The 16,125-nt window shown below is 37.0% G+C and overlaps 1 protein-coding gene across 2 annotated transcripts in view; it reads left to right on the forward strand.

The window, feature by feature from the left end:
- tenm2a (teneurin transmembrane protein 2a) overlaps window positions 1-16,125 on the forward strand; it is a 1,216,147-nt gene that overhangs the window by 468,029 nt on the left and 731,993 nt on the right. For both annotated transcript variants that reach the window (XM_087281568.2, XM_087281560.1), the window contains one exon: window positions 5,942-6,030. The gene's annotated coding sequence lies outside the window, so the exon portion shown is untranslated. The remainder of the gene's footprint in view (window positions 1-5,941; window positions 6,031-16,125) is intronic.

Consider the following 16,125-nt stretch of genomic DNA (forward strand, 5'->3'; position numbering starts at 1 on the left):
CTTCCCAGGTGCTCTGCAGTTGAACTGATAACATGAGGAAAAGGTTGTGTAGTTCTTAAAGTTGGATCACAGCGGTTAGCCAAATCTTCAAACCCCAAAAGCTGAAAGTTCAGCTAGATCTGCTAACCACTGCAACACTGAATACTGTACTGTGACTGATCTCAAGCCATCAGTATTAGGTGGAATATGTGTTTCAGTTGGTCAAGCAGACACACTTATGTTTTTATTTTTATTTTTTTTAATTATTATTATTTTTTAATATTAAATATTTTTTATATTTTGCCACACTCTTATTTTCTGAAAATGTTCTCTTCATTTCTCTCTTCAATTGTATTTATTTTGTGTATTTATTTATAAGATTATTATTTATTTAAATAAAAACTACAATTGTGGACTTAAGTTTGAGAATAAACACTGAGAAAATGTTTAGATCTGTCCTCACCAGGTCCAAGCCTCTTATTAACCTATAATTTACTTTTTACTCCCCTCTTGTGTCAAGATCAAAATTTTACAGCAATAAAATATTGACATTACTAAAGAAACACATTGTTTTAAACATTATAAACTTTAAGTTTTAAATTACTACTGTGCTGCTTTATTAAAATGTTATCTGGAATATGTTTGTTACAATGTTATCTAGAAGTCTTTATTTGTCTTTTTTTGTGCTTTTGTTTTTTTGGGCTTAACACATACAATGTAATTTGTTGTAATGCATTGGTCCATAATTTGTGCATTCTAATGGAATTAAAATATGTTTGTAAAGGTGTGTAAATATATATGAACTGTCAATTTTGATTAATATGACATCTAAATGTTCAGACAAATTAAGCAAGAAGCATCTGTATTTCAGTTAAATTTTTGCCCTGAACATTCAGATAAAATGGATGAGCAAGATAAAATAGATAAGATAATAAAAGCAAGATAAGATGGATGAGATGTCAAGATGTCTCCAAGTTCAGTTTTACTGAAGCTATCTGATCACATTTGTCCATTTCTGCAATGGTGATTTTGATTGCAAGCTGGCAGAATTAAGGGTCTTCCAGCCTCTATTCTGCCTCATGCCTTACAGCAAAATACCACAGCTAATGTACAGAAACCCATACAAAACAAAACACAAGGTTGATTCCGTAATTTGCTTTTGTTTCAGAACAAAGATCATTTATTTGCAGCATGATCCCACTGGAGCCTTTAAACGAGTCAAGCGGTGCAATGGTTTATGTTTAAATGATTATTATCAGACTGCTCAAGCCTGAGTCCAAACACAGCTCCATCAGACCGGAATTCCACAAACTTATAGTGCCTTGGCAAACAGACAGCCATCCTGATGTTTTCCCACTCAGTCATATCAGCAAGACTGCAGCAGGAATATCTCAGGAGTGTTGTTTTTTAACCTCGCTGAAGCCTTTGAAGAGGTTTAAGGATCTTTAAGGGACCCCGGCCAACCTAAGTGCCTGCCAGATATCTCCATGTTAATAAGCCTCCATTAAGAAATTATTGCTGATGTTTTTGTGCTTTGCCACTGCAAAATCTAACTGCCAATTATGCCATGGCAACGCTTAGCGCTCCATTTGCCAGGATGTTGATAATTATGGTCTCGCTAAGCTCTTTTTCTTCCCGTGCCTCATTTTACTTTGCGCCCTTCAAATCCAGGCAGTCTGCAGAACACGTCAGTTCTTCGCCACCTACTATTATCTGTCATTCCGCTCCGGTGTGATTCATGTTTCATTAGTATACCACCTAAAAGGCGCAGTTTGAGCTGGGGTTGTAAAAATGAGTACAGCCAGTGCAGTGCATGGCATGCAGACATCAAATAACTCTTAACCCTAACTTTTATAACCCTAAGTTAATTCATGCTTTCATTAAGTAGCCTGCAGTGTGACTGACCCGGAGGCCATTGGTATAGACGGCGACTCTGCCTGGCAGTCGAGTGACTGAACAGAATTTGGCAAAAATGAAGAACAGGAGGGTCCGTACTGTAGGTGGCCTTTATCTCTGGCTCACCTGACATTGTCAAGGTCGTTTATTATCTCTCTCTGTTTGTGTGCCGACAGAACCCACTCGTCTCTTCTGGGTTGCGAGAAAAGCACTTTTTTGAAATCCTGCGGGGAAGGGCAATTGATTGTGCTGATACTTTTGGTGATTAGACACATCAGTCAGTGTCAAGATTATCTGTGTCATCAGCTGATCTCAACAGCTGTAGGCTCGTCTTCTTTTAACGGCGGCAAAATCGGTCGCATCTCTGCTCTGTCTGCTCCTCCTTCAATTACTCATACTGATTGAATATATGCAAATCGCCACCGAAATTAAAAGCCACCTGCAAGAAGACCCCAATGGGATACCGTAACCTCCCAACAACCTCCAACTGCCCAACTGTTCTTAAAGTCCGTGTGAACCGGAAATTGCTGAGATTTAGATTTCTGTATGTCGATGTATTTCCAACTGTAATGGAATATTCTTTTGCAAACCATGGTCACACTTTATTTTGATGGTCTGTTCACTGAAATTAGGTACATTGCATCTACATGCCAACTAGATTTGATTAAAGTAGACTGTTAGGTTGAGGTTGGGGTTAGGGTTAGTGTGAGCTGTCATGTACTTGCAAAGTTTCTTATAGTCAGTTAAATATCTGTTAAAGGGGCAGAATTAACATATATTAAGCAGACAGTCTACTAATACTCAAATCGACCATCAAAATAAAATGTTACTTGAATCATTGCCCTAAAGGAAACTGATGGATGAGGGGCAAAGTTAAGAATATTAAGGCAGAAGTTCTCAAACAAGTGCACGCGTATGCTACGGCGCAGCCTACGCATCAACACATAGCCCTACCCCGTGGTCGTCGGCGTCGCTGACGTGCACCTCTCAAAAAATGCAACTACACGTCGCAAGGACGAGTAGCGCAAGCTCCGTGATTGGTCGGCTTGGTAGCGCTGATGAGTCTGGGCGGGACTGAGAGCCGCACGAGCCCAATGGAGCGATTGTTTACAAGTGCGGAGTCCCGTGAAGGAGCTCCGGATGGAAAGTTTTGTTTTGTGTTTACCTCATAGTTAAAGTTGTTGCACGTCCGCCGGTTCCTGCCTCAAAATGAACGAGTTCGAGCCACTTGTACATTCAGGAAGCGTTCAGAAAAAAACAAAACAGCAGCAAGGAAAAACTCGACACACTCGAACATTAACACCTCACTGCCAACTAGCGTTTCGGAAGTGTTAATGCAGAACAACAGAGACAGCGCGCAGAAGTATAAATGCACAGCTACGCACGTTGGATGCGCCGTGGGTTACGCCGATCACTTGACGCAGAAGTATAAATCAGGCTTTAGATTAAAGATGACCAAAACAAACCCCCACTGGATTAACTTGTTCACCCAAGGAAAAACAATGTGTGCTAGCAATATAAACATTAAGCATTTTGATTTCACGTGGACTTTAAAGACAGCTCTTTTGCAGTCCTAACATTGGCAACACTCGGACAATGACTCTTGGATATGGAAGCAGCTCATTCCCTATGGTCGACCGTCTATCTGATCTTGGTTCACCCTTACACTTCTGCTCTTCTGTGAAGTGTCTATCTTTGATCCTCAGTCCTTTTGCTCTGCTCGCCCCTCCTCTAATCCCACTCATCCACCCGTGCCTTCCCTTCTTCACCTCTTTTGCTTTAAACATCCCTTCCACTCCCACACCTCGACTGGAGGACAAAGGGCCGCTGACTTCGTCTGGATCTCCACTGGGTCGCACAGGAGCGGGGGCTGGTTATTAAGGGCTGAGCGTGTGAAGATCGGTGGTGCTTTGCAGCGAGCCACCGTCTCCTGTGGGATGGAGAGATTGGTGGGATACATAAAGGTCAGCAGGCTGATCTGAGCACCTGTCTTTCTGCCTGTGTGATGGGCCAAGAAACTGCAGCTCTGTCCTTTGTATGTCTTTGCTGGCAGATTATCCTGTGGGATGTCCCACTGTTGTTATGTCCCTTCAGTAATGAAATGGTTTACCACAGATATATGTGTGTCTGGAGGTATATGCCTTATGTGAGGTATTAACGACACCTTCATCTGCCAGATCTGAGTTAAGCAGTCCTAAGGCACTGTTACAGTGTGAAACTAATAATAATATAACGGTATTGTGCTATGCAGTTGGAATGGAAAGCTTCTTTTTTTGTATCAGATAAAATGGATCATGCCATTCCTATCTCTTGGGAACTCTTAGATTCTTCCGTGCCCTGTTTCTGTGTTGGGACCTTATCTTGCTTTTGTACTACATAGATTGACACAGACTTTTATCTGTTAATAGAAGTGTTCATAAATAGAAGGGAATCTGTGTGGAATACACAGGTGGGATCTTCAACATGTTTTCAATTCTGAAAACATAGCCCTATATAAATTTTTGAAGATTGTGAATTATGTAGCTAAAAGTATGTATGGCTGCATTTAATTATTTTAAAATGAACTCGACGGGGCGGTATGACGCCGTTCCTTTTCGCGCTTACCAGCTGACAGCTTACCTCTATATGGACAGTTTTCCAGCTGTTACCAGTTTGTCAGTTGATCTGTTTGTCAGTCAGTCTGTCAGTCAGTCAGTCAGTCAGTCGACAGCGGCAACTCGCATTTGCTGTACAGGAAACCGATGATGACTTTTAAGAGATTTTCCAAGTGTGAATATAGTTATTTTAAAGTCAGATCTGCAATTCATGTATGAGGATAGCGTGTCGTTAAACATTTTTGACTCTCCAGGCATTCAGCGGCAGCTCAGTAAAAAGGCTCCCCACTGAAAAAAGCTTTATATTGGTCATGCCACACTTGCTGCTGGATCTCATCTCTTACATCTCTGTTGTTTAAAACATGATATATAATTAATCTTTTGTGTATCTAATGGTCAGTCTTTAGACTTTGGAACCTATTATTTGTTCTCATGTGTATTTATTTTTTATTTTTTTGGCAGATCACAAAGATAATTTTCACAATTAATTTATGACCGTTAATAATGTAATATTACACTGATCCTGTGTGTTTGGCTAATTGCTTTTGCTTTAAGGAAGAAAAATTAAGTACACTGTTCTCTTACCTATCCCGATTTGTTTTATTTATTTATTTTTTTGCAAAATTTTCCTACATATTTAAAAGCAAAGATTTCTGAAATGGACTCTGGCTGCTTTCTCCTCAAAATTCATCTTGTGCCCTTAAACTGGTGCTTTGTAAGATACCAGTTTCTAAATGTTTTATTTCATATATAGACTTGTAGAGATTAATGTGTTTTTAATAATTGTACCATTATTCTTCTTAAAGCAGTGATCGTGGTCTTTTTGTTAGATCAATTCTTACTAGAAAATCTTAGGGACATAAAAATCTAACCTGTCAAGACTGCTGAAAATTCTGACAGATGATGTGCTGCAAAGAGCTAAACTAGTTTAAACTTAGGCCTACCTTGGCAAATGATTATGGAATAAGCAGAATAATCAATAGCTTGCCATGCATTAAAAGGATTTTAATGCACTTTGCGGAGGTGACCGCTGTGTGTCGTGTGGTCCTTCGCCTGCACGTCGAGCATTAAAGTCCTTTAACGCAAGGCAAGTCGTTGATTATCCCTTAAAGCATCTAAGTTTAGAAAAATAAATCTATTTTGTTAAATAAATGGAAATAAAGTTAAGCAATCTTAATATTTTGTTTTGATAAGTTTTATGTTCTGAAATGTGCATTAGCCTTTTACAAAAAGAACTAAAATTGTATTGTAAATGATACATGGATTGTAGCAAATGCATTAACTAATCATGTTATATGTCATATTGTTATTTTTATTATTATTATATTATTATTGTATTAATGGCCACCTTCAAATGTCTTGATTCAGTTGTGAGTAGTTATGACAACATTGTGGTAAAGTAAACCATCTGGGAGCAATTTTCTCTATTCCGAACAGATGACTGACCTTGACCATTGTTTTGTTTTTTGTAGTGTGGCAAGATCCATGACCTGAACCAGCTCTGTTTGTGAGGCAGCTGAAGACATTTCAGGCCAGCTGGACAGAAGCCCAAATTTGTTAGGTGAGGATTCTGTGGTGTCCAGAAACATCCTGACAAAACTAAAGTCATGCCTGTCACCCATAAGACTCCATCACAGCCGTCCTCTACTGAGATTTTCATTGCCAACAGATAAATGTTCACATGGTTGGCTGACTCAGTAAATAAAATGGCACAATACAGCACAAATCTACAGCGACACAATAAGTGACAAGCAACCTTGTGTTGCTCAACTAGACTGCGACAAGAAACACTTTCAGCTGAAAAAGTGCTATGAGTTAACAAGTCCTTGACTGTATGTTAAATTTGCCTATTTTAGTTTGAGATTTGTTGACAACGGATTGTAAAGCAGTTAGGTGTTTTCACTTTCTTGTTCCCAAGACATCAGTGCATTTGCATGTTTTTGCACATTTTTAAAGGTGTAACTAAACTGCAGGCGTCTGAAAACCTACCCACGAGGCCGTGTCAGGAAACACCGTAGCTCTCACAGATACATTTGTGCACCTGCTACACTTTATTATTTAAAGTTTTAAACTCCAAAATGCTTATATAAGTACTTTTGTCATTCTCTACAGGCTAATACTTCTCACATTTATTTAGAAGTACTGTTACATATTTGCTTTCTTTTTAATGTTAAACTCATCATATTTCTCAACCTCCTTCCTATCCTTATCGCTGATAGTGAAACTCATTTTTCCTCATAATTAACTTCTTTCCAACCGTCTGAAGCTGAATATTACAGTAGACACATTAATGGGGCACCTTTAACATGAATCACTTTACATGGGTGATGGGATTAAATTAGCATCTGATTATGAGCTGGCATTAATCTAATGGGATCGGATGACAGCAGCCCTCAATTCATAGATTTAAACAGTTATGACATGTCATGCTATACCCAGACCTTCTTTTGAGGTACATACCATTTTTATATCAAGTAATATACTATATATAAATAGTTTATTATATGGCCTTGTTGATGCTTTATCAATGCATTAGGGCTGATTTATACTTGTGTCAAATGATCGACTTGATCGCATGCCTTGCGTGTAGCCGTGCATTTATACTTCTGCTAGTATAGTAGTCATAAACAGGCAAATAGTGTAATGTAAAAAAAAAACAGACAAAGCAAGGGTCAAATAAGGCAAGGCAAGGGAAGGGAAGAGAAACAATTTGTAAAGTTCACCAAACAGTTTACAAGACTCAGCCCAGATGTGTGTGTGTGCTGTTTATATAGTCATTAAATCAGTCCGCGAATGGCTTCACCGGTGTGTGCGAAGTGCATGCTAGGAGTTGCAGTTCTTTAAATTGGTATGTGTGTAGTTCACCACTGTAATGTGGTGTGATTGTAATGGCAAGAGCCATGTGACTGCGTGAGGGCTGCACCAGACCATAAGCGTGCGCTTGATGCAGAAGTAAAAATCAGCCTTTATTTAACATCAGCATTGAGCAGTGTTTGCTGTAGTATTTTCACAAACTCATTACCTCAGGTCTGTTTTAAAATTTTTATAGTGTAATTGTCAAATGCTGAAATGAACATTACGTCAAATAAATGATGAAGTTTTTAGTTACTTTACAATAATTTATGTATTATGTGTTAATAACAATATACCAGAGACACTGCATTTGTCTTTGTTTATAAGAAATGGGATATTGATTTCTATTTTATGCCTATCAAACCATTTTAAGCATCTGATTTGTTTTGCTACTTGTTTTGAATTTTTGAGCACTTTTTTGTTAATTTCAGAGGCTTTCTTGTTATCAACATCAGTCTATGTTAATCACCAAACACAACATAGTTTGAGTTCGTTTTCAGCTCTGATTTTTTAGCTCTGGGAGATTTATTCAGCCCATACTGTATTCTCTGAGTTGCTGCTGGAGACACGATTTTGACCTTGGAAACCTGTTTTAATGAGTGATGATATGACATTTTGATTCTGTGTCCATACCGGGATGGTCTTCCAGCAACCCTTTTTGAATTCTCCCCATGCCTTCCTTCGTTTCTCAGGAGTACAGCTCTGATCCCACGCAATTTAGTATGTTCATGAAGTTATCTTCTCTGTACCCGACACAACATTCAGATGTGTTCCGCTGGGACTAACAAATAGTGAGAAAGAACTGGATTTGGAGAGGATGCACTTGCATCTAAAAATAAGGTCATCTCTCAAGGTAGCAATTTGTTTTTCAAACAGGAAGTATGAACATTACATTTATGCACCTTATTTAGTTGACTGAAGTGATGCATTGCTTCATTAGAGGAAAGAAAGTGAATTAGATGTGTGAGACGGGTCTTATGAGTACTTTTTCAAACCCCACATGTTGACTGACCACCTGATGATAGATTCTGTACATAAAAAGATTTAAATGACATGTTCACATATTCGATGTTTGGAATTGATAATTATTAATAGTCATGCTTATAATCATAATAACAGATAATGATCACATTTTAAAATAATATTTAGACTCAGACTCAACTTTATTAATCTGTTTAACTAAAATTGCAGCAAGGTGCTGTAACATAGTCGAAGTTCCATGTAAACATTAACACATGTTTGTAGAAAAGGCTATTTTTACAATGCACTGATATCGTTAACAAGGATGCAACGATTAGCCGATTTCACTATTAACTGCGCTTTAATTTGTCACAGTTTATTAATCGTAAAGTCTCTAAGCCGCATTTCTGTTACACGGAATGAAACGAAACCACTGCAAAATGTCAAGTTGCCTGTGCGCTAGTTTTAAGTTTGAAGTACACCAAGGCTAATATGCACGCACACAGGATTAACTATAGCAACAGCCGTTCCCATATCACGTCTTTTCCGCTTGCAAGTTTGTTATTTCTAATGTAAGAATATTAGGCAATATGCGGGCGCCAGCGGAGTGATGCGCTTGCGTCTTTCTGGGCACACGCAATAGAAAACATCCCACGGTGACAGTTGTGCGTGACTTTCAGTGCAATGTAAACAAAAGATAGGTTAGACGAATTATTATTCAAATGATTATGTATGCATGAATGCAGATGACAACAACAGTTAATCTAAATAGCTACTTACCTAATATAAAGCTTGAATTTACATTAGACGTGATAAAAGTGAAAGCATGATTATTCTTCAGACAATATAATTGTACAACCAAAATCTATAACTGTTGCATTCCTAATTGTTATGCAGTTCAAAATATAACATATGAATGTGTCTGAATGTAGAAGAAGCCAACTTCAGCAATGCACTGCTTTTGTCGTGCTCTGAAATACAACATTTGAATGTTTATAAATTTTTTTTTTTTAAAAAGTCTATTGTACAATGCACTGATATTATTTAGTTTCAAAATACAATATATTAACATTTTAATGTAGAAAAAGCCAAGGTGGCTGTCTTAAGGAGCAAAACTATACAGCATATGGGCCCTTATATGCTGTTGTGTCATCACTCACATAGCAAGTTATATCGCTCCGGCCCTTCGTTTGGGATGCTTTTCATGAACCGGCCCCATGACAAACTATTTGAATAGCCCTGGCATAAACAATAAAACAAACAAGGGTCCAAGAACATAGAAAGGCAAGGCAAGGAAAATGCTTCATAATGCTAACAGTGAACAAGACTCAGCAAAGATTGTGTGAAAGGTTGGTGTATATATAGTCCAGGTAATTAATGAAGATGAGTTTCAGCTGTGGCAGGAGTGATTGAAGCAATGACTTCTGGGATTTGTAGTTTGGTTCAGTGACAGAATTGTAGTTCTCCAGGGATCTGCAACTGCTAAATCGCTAGTGATGACAATAATGAAATTTTTCACAGTACTCAGCGTACTGTGTATGGCTGTGTATGTAAGATAAAATTTGTATGACAGATATTTGAATTAAATACAATAAAATTCCAATTCCAATTACAATTCATCAGTCCACTGTACAGAAAACAGCAACAGTGTTATGTGGCAGTGTAAGCATTGTCATATAGAATCTCGCATTCATGCAAAAAAAATAAATAAATAAATTATCAGCTACACCACTGCAACCCCAGTTCTGCTTCCTCTTGCTATGTCTTCAAAGGTGCAGGTGTGAGGAATTATGGGGGATCATCATCATCAATATAGAAGACGTGAGTAGCTCATCTGTCTTCATGCACACCCAGCAGAGAACACCTGCTGCATCTTTTACATCTATCTACATTTACAATCCACACACACACACGCTCATAATCAAAAATCCAAACAGAGTACCTGCGGGGCCAATACTTCATACCGATATACTGGAAGAAATCAGTAGGACAGGAGGTTTCAGATGTCCTTATTTGATCACAGCTCAACATCACGTAAGAAACTAGACCGCCAGCAACAGACTGCAGGAGCAGAGGTCAAGAAATGTGTAATCCAATCGACACTATAGGAAGAAGCACTTCCAGCACTCAGATTGTGTTTTATATTTGACGCAGCATGCCAGCTGCTGGTTCTCGGTGACAGTCCACAAATCTATCGCGGTTTGGGTTCAGGTCTGTGCGTACAGCTAAAACTGTGAAACACAATAACTGCTCGTATTTCTGCTGTAACTCTTTTTAAAAGGGGACATATTATTCTCCTTTTCATGAGATGTAAAATAAATCTCCAGTGTTGTTTTTGCTGAAAATACTTGACAGATTATAAATTATAGCTTATCAAAGTTGCCCCTATTTGCTTGTGAGGAAAAACATGCTGTTTTGTGCAGGTTCATTTAAATTCAAACAGCAGACAAAATTTTTAGGTATTTAAAGCAGGATTAAAGCAGTCTCAAACATTCTCAAATCAGAGCTGGACAATGATGATTTAGGTAATTGTTCTAATGTATGTTGTTATGCTATTGTATTGGAGTAAAGTTGTCTCAACTCATCGACTTGCATCCGTATTTCTGTGTGACCCATGTGCAATAATCCTATTAAACAATCAGTTCAAATCTAACAAACAATTTATTTCTTTTACCTGATAGTTTAATTAGATTGGTTCTGTTTTCTTATATTTTAATGTCTTATTACTAATGGTTCATGTTGTGCATTTTGCAATGCTTTTTTTCTGGATAAACAGCAAAAGTCAGTCCAAGGCACTCAAAAATGTGAAAAAGAGAAGAAAAAAAAACTGTTATCTGTTTTTTTTCTTTGTTTTTTTTTTTGAGTGCCTTGAACTGACTTTTGCTGTTTATTCTGATCCCTTACCCAAAGAGCACTGACACATTATTTAAAGCATTATTTAAAGCTACCCCTGAGCACTTTTTAAAATTTATTTATTTATTATTTTTTCTTATTTATTTATTTTTTTATCTGGGTTTATAATTTTGAATCACCACATGCTTTGTCCTTGATAGCATGCTATTCTGATTCAGCAAACGTTTTCGGAACTGATTATCTTTACTCCACCAAGCCATAAAAGAACAGGTATGTCAGGCTAAATTGGCACCAAGCCTGATCACAATAATTCATCATATCTGCCAGGTGCTCTTTTATTGGTTTAAACATAAGTGGTCTTTTTATTTATTTATTTATTTATTTTCAGGAAGCCCAAAGCATTTTGAAGTAGATGCTAATGCAGCCCTGAGTGCATTATCCTTCAGCACAGCATTATCCTCCTCCAAGCTCAAAGACTTAGTGTTGCTTCATTTGTATTAATTAGTAAATGAGACTTTAAGGTCCACAGAGTGATGAGTTGAAATGTTCATTGGACTTCTTATCTTTAAAGTAAACGCTGCAACTTTTCCTATTCCTGAATTACTCATCCATGAAAGAAACATTAATTAAATCGTTCATCTCATTTGTTTATTTATTTATTTTTTGATTTTTTTACTAAAATGTAAAATCTCGGACATACACGGTAGTGGTTTATTTTGCTCTTATTTAATTATCCTCGTATTTGGCTGGAAGAAAGTCTTGCACCTCATTAAAATTATTTAATCCGCTGTCAATTGCTTGTTAGCCCAAATCACTAATGACTTTGCATTTACTGGAAGCAAGATAAAAGCTTTTGCTATTTGTTGTTGCTCCAGTCAGGCTTAATTACTTAATTTGTAATGTTCGCTTTCTTCTTACAAATGACTTGTCAGTGGAGGAAGTGCAATTGTAGAATTTCTGCAATCATACTGAAAATCTGAGCTGACTGGACTGCTTGTCTTTTAATGATTAGGGGGAGGATGTATATTGATCTGCTCGATTAGATTACACGCCTCAAGAGGGGGAAAATAAAACTATTTCAGTTAGTCAGAGTTTAAGAATCGGGCCTTATTGATTGTGCCTTTATGCTCATAGACTGAAAGATAAGTTCATTTCACAAACAGCATGACACAAGCCTGAAAATTGTTTAATGTTTCAAACTCGTACAGGCTTTATTCTTATCTGCATCGCTAAGCAGCACTCAGGGAATGTTTACACCTGTGTTTTGACGTTTAAACTCAGGATGTGGTATTCGAGCCGGCCTCTATAATTAAAGCGTGCCTGACTGCTGAGCTAATGTCTTGTGGAAGGCAATAATGAGCAGAGACTGGTGATGCGTTCCACTTGGTGGCGTCACCGTTCAATATGTTCATTGCACATTTTGCGACAGAAGCCCACAGCCAAGCATTACATATTCTCTTGTGAAAGCTCTACATATGCGACTGTGTTGTGTGGTTTGTTACATGCCCGCTGCTTGCAGGTGTTCGTATTGCTCTGCGGTTTCAGTCTCAGAGCTATGAACTGCACTCTATAGCATTGAAGAAGTGCTGTCCGTGTGGCTTTTGCCTTGGGTTAGGAGCCTGACATGATGGAGAATGACAGGGATAGGATGAAAAGGTCACCTCTGGCATGCTGCCGTTTGAACCATGTGATGAGCAGCCTGGCATTTGTGGTCTTCACCAGTTGTTTTCCAATCAGAGCAGAACAGGCAATCAAGTACAAACTGCATCCAGTCTTGCATGACTACATTTTATTCCATTTAATGGAAAGTGTTGGGTTTGGTACATTATTGAGTCATTATTTTGATCATTACATGGCCTGTTAAAACTCTTGCTTCTGATTGGCTGGAAGGTATGCAATAAAATCGTTTAATGCACAGGTAGTTCCAGTTTCAGTTTTAGTCACTGTTCAAAATAAATGTGCTAACCTCCAGTAACACAAAGATAGCTATACTTAAAAGGGATTTTAATTAATATGGTCAAAAGTATTTACAAAGAATGGGCTTACATATTACTACATATTACATATTACATGTCATTTGCAAATAGGCCCATGTGCACATTACCACTGTCTGCCTATTGCTGATTTAAAGTAGGAACTAGGAGTTCTAACATGTCTTATAACTGACAAGAATTAATTGAAATATTCTGTGAAAAAGAGCAAACCTAGTTTTAACTTGTCCCTAACTTGGTAGAGGTAACCACCTACCAGTTCATGTCAGGTGATTCTGTATACCTCAGATTAAATTTTGCAATTCAGATAAAAGGTTTGCTCACAAATTAATCCATTGTTAAATATATAATGGGCTCTATTTTAACGGTCTAAGCGCAAAGTCTAAAGCACACAGAGCAAAAGCATTAAGGGCATGTCTGAATCCATTTTTGCTATTTTAAGAATGAAAAAATATGGTCTGCACCATAGCGCATGGTCTAACAGGGTTGTGCTTATTTTCTTAATGAGTTATGGGTGTGTTTTGACACAATGTGTATTAAACCAGTCAGAGTCTCATCTCCTATTCACTTTAGGAGTCATTTGCATCACGCCATGGTGCATTTGCTATTTACATGGCGGACTTAATAAGTGGAAAAACTGAATGTTTCAATAGTGAGAAAACAATTAAACAGAGCATCTGATGTGCGAGGATAAAGAGCGACACTCCTCCATTTGGTCTCTTTATTTTCTCTTTACTTGTACTCTTTACTTTTGTGGATAAGGAAACTGTGTCATATGCACTCCATTGAAGACATCCATTAGCCTAAATATTTAATTTATTTTGTTCAATGCAAAAATTTGTCTCAAAATTATTTCTAAATTCAGTTGTAATTCCAAGCAAATGAATAAATTAACAATAATAACAAAGTGTGGTCAAACAAGTTAGTTGTATATAGTTGGATATAGTTTTATCCAAATATAAGTCTTATGCCCCATATGGTTCAAAACCTGATAGGTGGACATGTCTAAGTTTGTTTTTATTAAAAGGAAATATAATATATGAATATGATAAATAATACTACAACTAATAATATTATGCAAATGCAAAATGTCAGGCGCCTTAACACACCTCCTTAGAGCGGCACACCCATGAGTCCATAAAGAGGTGCGAATGAATGTGCTATTTAAATGTGGCGCAAAACAGGAAAATTAGGGTTGCGTTGGTCTGAAAATAGCAACAAATCATGCCATACACATCTTGCGCCTTATTGCACCCTATGATAGGCCCTCATAACTTAGTTCTGGTATGTTGGACATTTGTTTTGTAGAACAGTAATTGATTGGTGCCCTACAGTCTCAGAAATAAAGGTGTCACTAAGGCAGTCACTTTTTTAAAAAGACACATATTTGTTCCCAAATAGTCCATAGGGGTACCTAAATGGTGCATATTATTACCCAAATGTAACTAAAAAGTACCTTTGAGGTAAAATGATGGACTCTTCAGATACAAATATGTACCTTCTGAATAGGTACTGCCCCAGTGACAGGCCCTGTACCTTTATTTCTAAGAGTGTAGTTACTTATTATTGCAGAATTTTTACAGCTTTAAGAAATTTTAAGATTACGTGAAGTGCTTTATAATGTAGAATTTTATTTTATGTTTGACGTAATCTCACCCGAAACGTGAAAAGAGAGTGGGACATAGTGTAGCGTCTCCCTTTTTTAAAAAACAGCCAATAGCATTTTGTTTTTATCACCTCTCTGCCAGTGAGAGCGATCAAGTGCATCGAATGAAAAGAACACGAAAAGCGTTGTGAAGGGGGCGGGGTTTGTCAAATACTAAAGAGCATTTGATTGGTTATGATGTGATTAGAAACTGTTATTTAAAGTGACGTGAAAAAATTGTTGCTCTTTATAGGCAGAAGTGACAAACTACAAGTTTTACATGTTTATCTTCCTTTGTCAATGTTTTTGAGCTTACTTATATCCTAAAAACTAACAATACTAAAACTAAAATCTAAAAAAAGTACATTTTTATTTTCATGAGACCTTTAAAGACCTGTAAGCTTTACCTTTTATGCTGTTAAGATTTTAGAAAAATTTGTCCCCATGCATTTACTTCCATTATAGTCGCTTTATAATATTTATTGATTTGTTTTAAGCTCTTATAATAATTATTCATTCTCTGACATGCCTTGTTACATTTTACCACCATAGTGAATTATAATAAAGATTTATATTGGAATTTCACCTTGACACTCACTGTCTGATGTGAATGGAGGGAAAATCTATAGATGCTAATTATGGAATGAGTAAATTACAGCTTGCAGTGCAGCAATAGGGGAAAATGCATATTTGAGAGACATAGAGACACTGTAATTACAGTAAACAAGGGTTAAACAATCCTCTTCCATTGCAATTTGATCCTGGATATAATATAATTCACCCTGCAAATTAAACAGGATTGCAATATTTCACTGCAAATAAAAATGTTGATGGACTTAATCTATTTAAATTTTTAGAATTTTTGAAGTGTTTTTATACAGACAAAAATACTAATGCTAAAACAAGTGTAAATGTTGCATGTGTAATGCAAAATAAGCATTAGAATAATTTCGAAATCCATTAGTTAATGTATTCTAACTTAGTATTTTGTGTGGGTGTATGTTCAATTTAAAATTACAGATAAAAACTCTACTCTAGAAAAAGTAATTTTACTGAGTTAAAGGGGTGGTCCAGAGCGTATTTTTAAAGCGTAGTTGTGTTTATAAGACACAAAGCAATGTGTGCTCATGTTTCATTTATAAAAAATCAAGTTATTTTTTTCATAATCCTTACTTTGATCATACATTCATATTTTGTAATTCCTCTGAAAGGCTCTGATTGGTCAGCTAATGTAATGTGCTGTAATTCGCAGATTGGCTCCACATCACCAGGAAAAGCATCATGCCCAAGCACGCGCCTTTGCGCTGTGTATAAATACTATGTTGGTTAGGGTAATTAACCAAATTAGTTTGTG

Source organism: Danio rerio, chromosome 14 (assembly GCF_052040795.2).
Source record: "Danio rerio strain M-AB ecotype USA chromosome 14, GRCz13ab, whole genome shotgun sequence".
Lineage (NCBI taxonomy): Eukaryota > Metazoa > Chordata > Actinopteri > Cypriniformes > Danionidae > Danio > Danio rerio.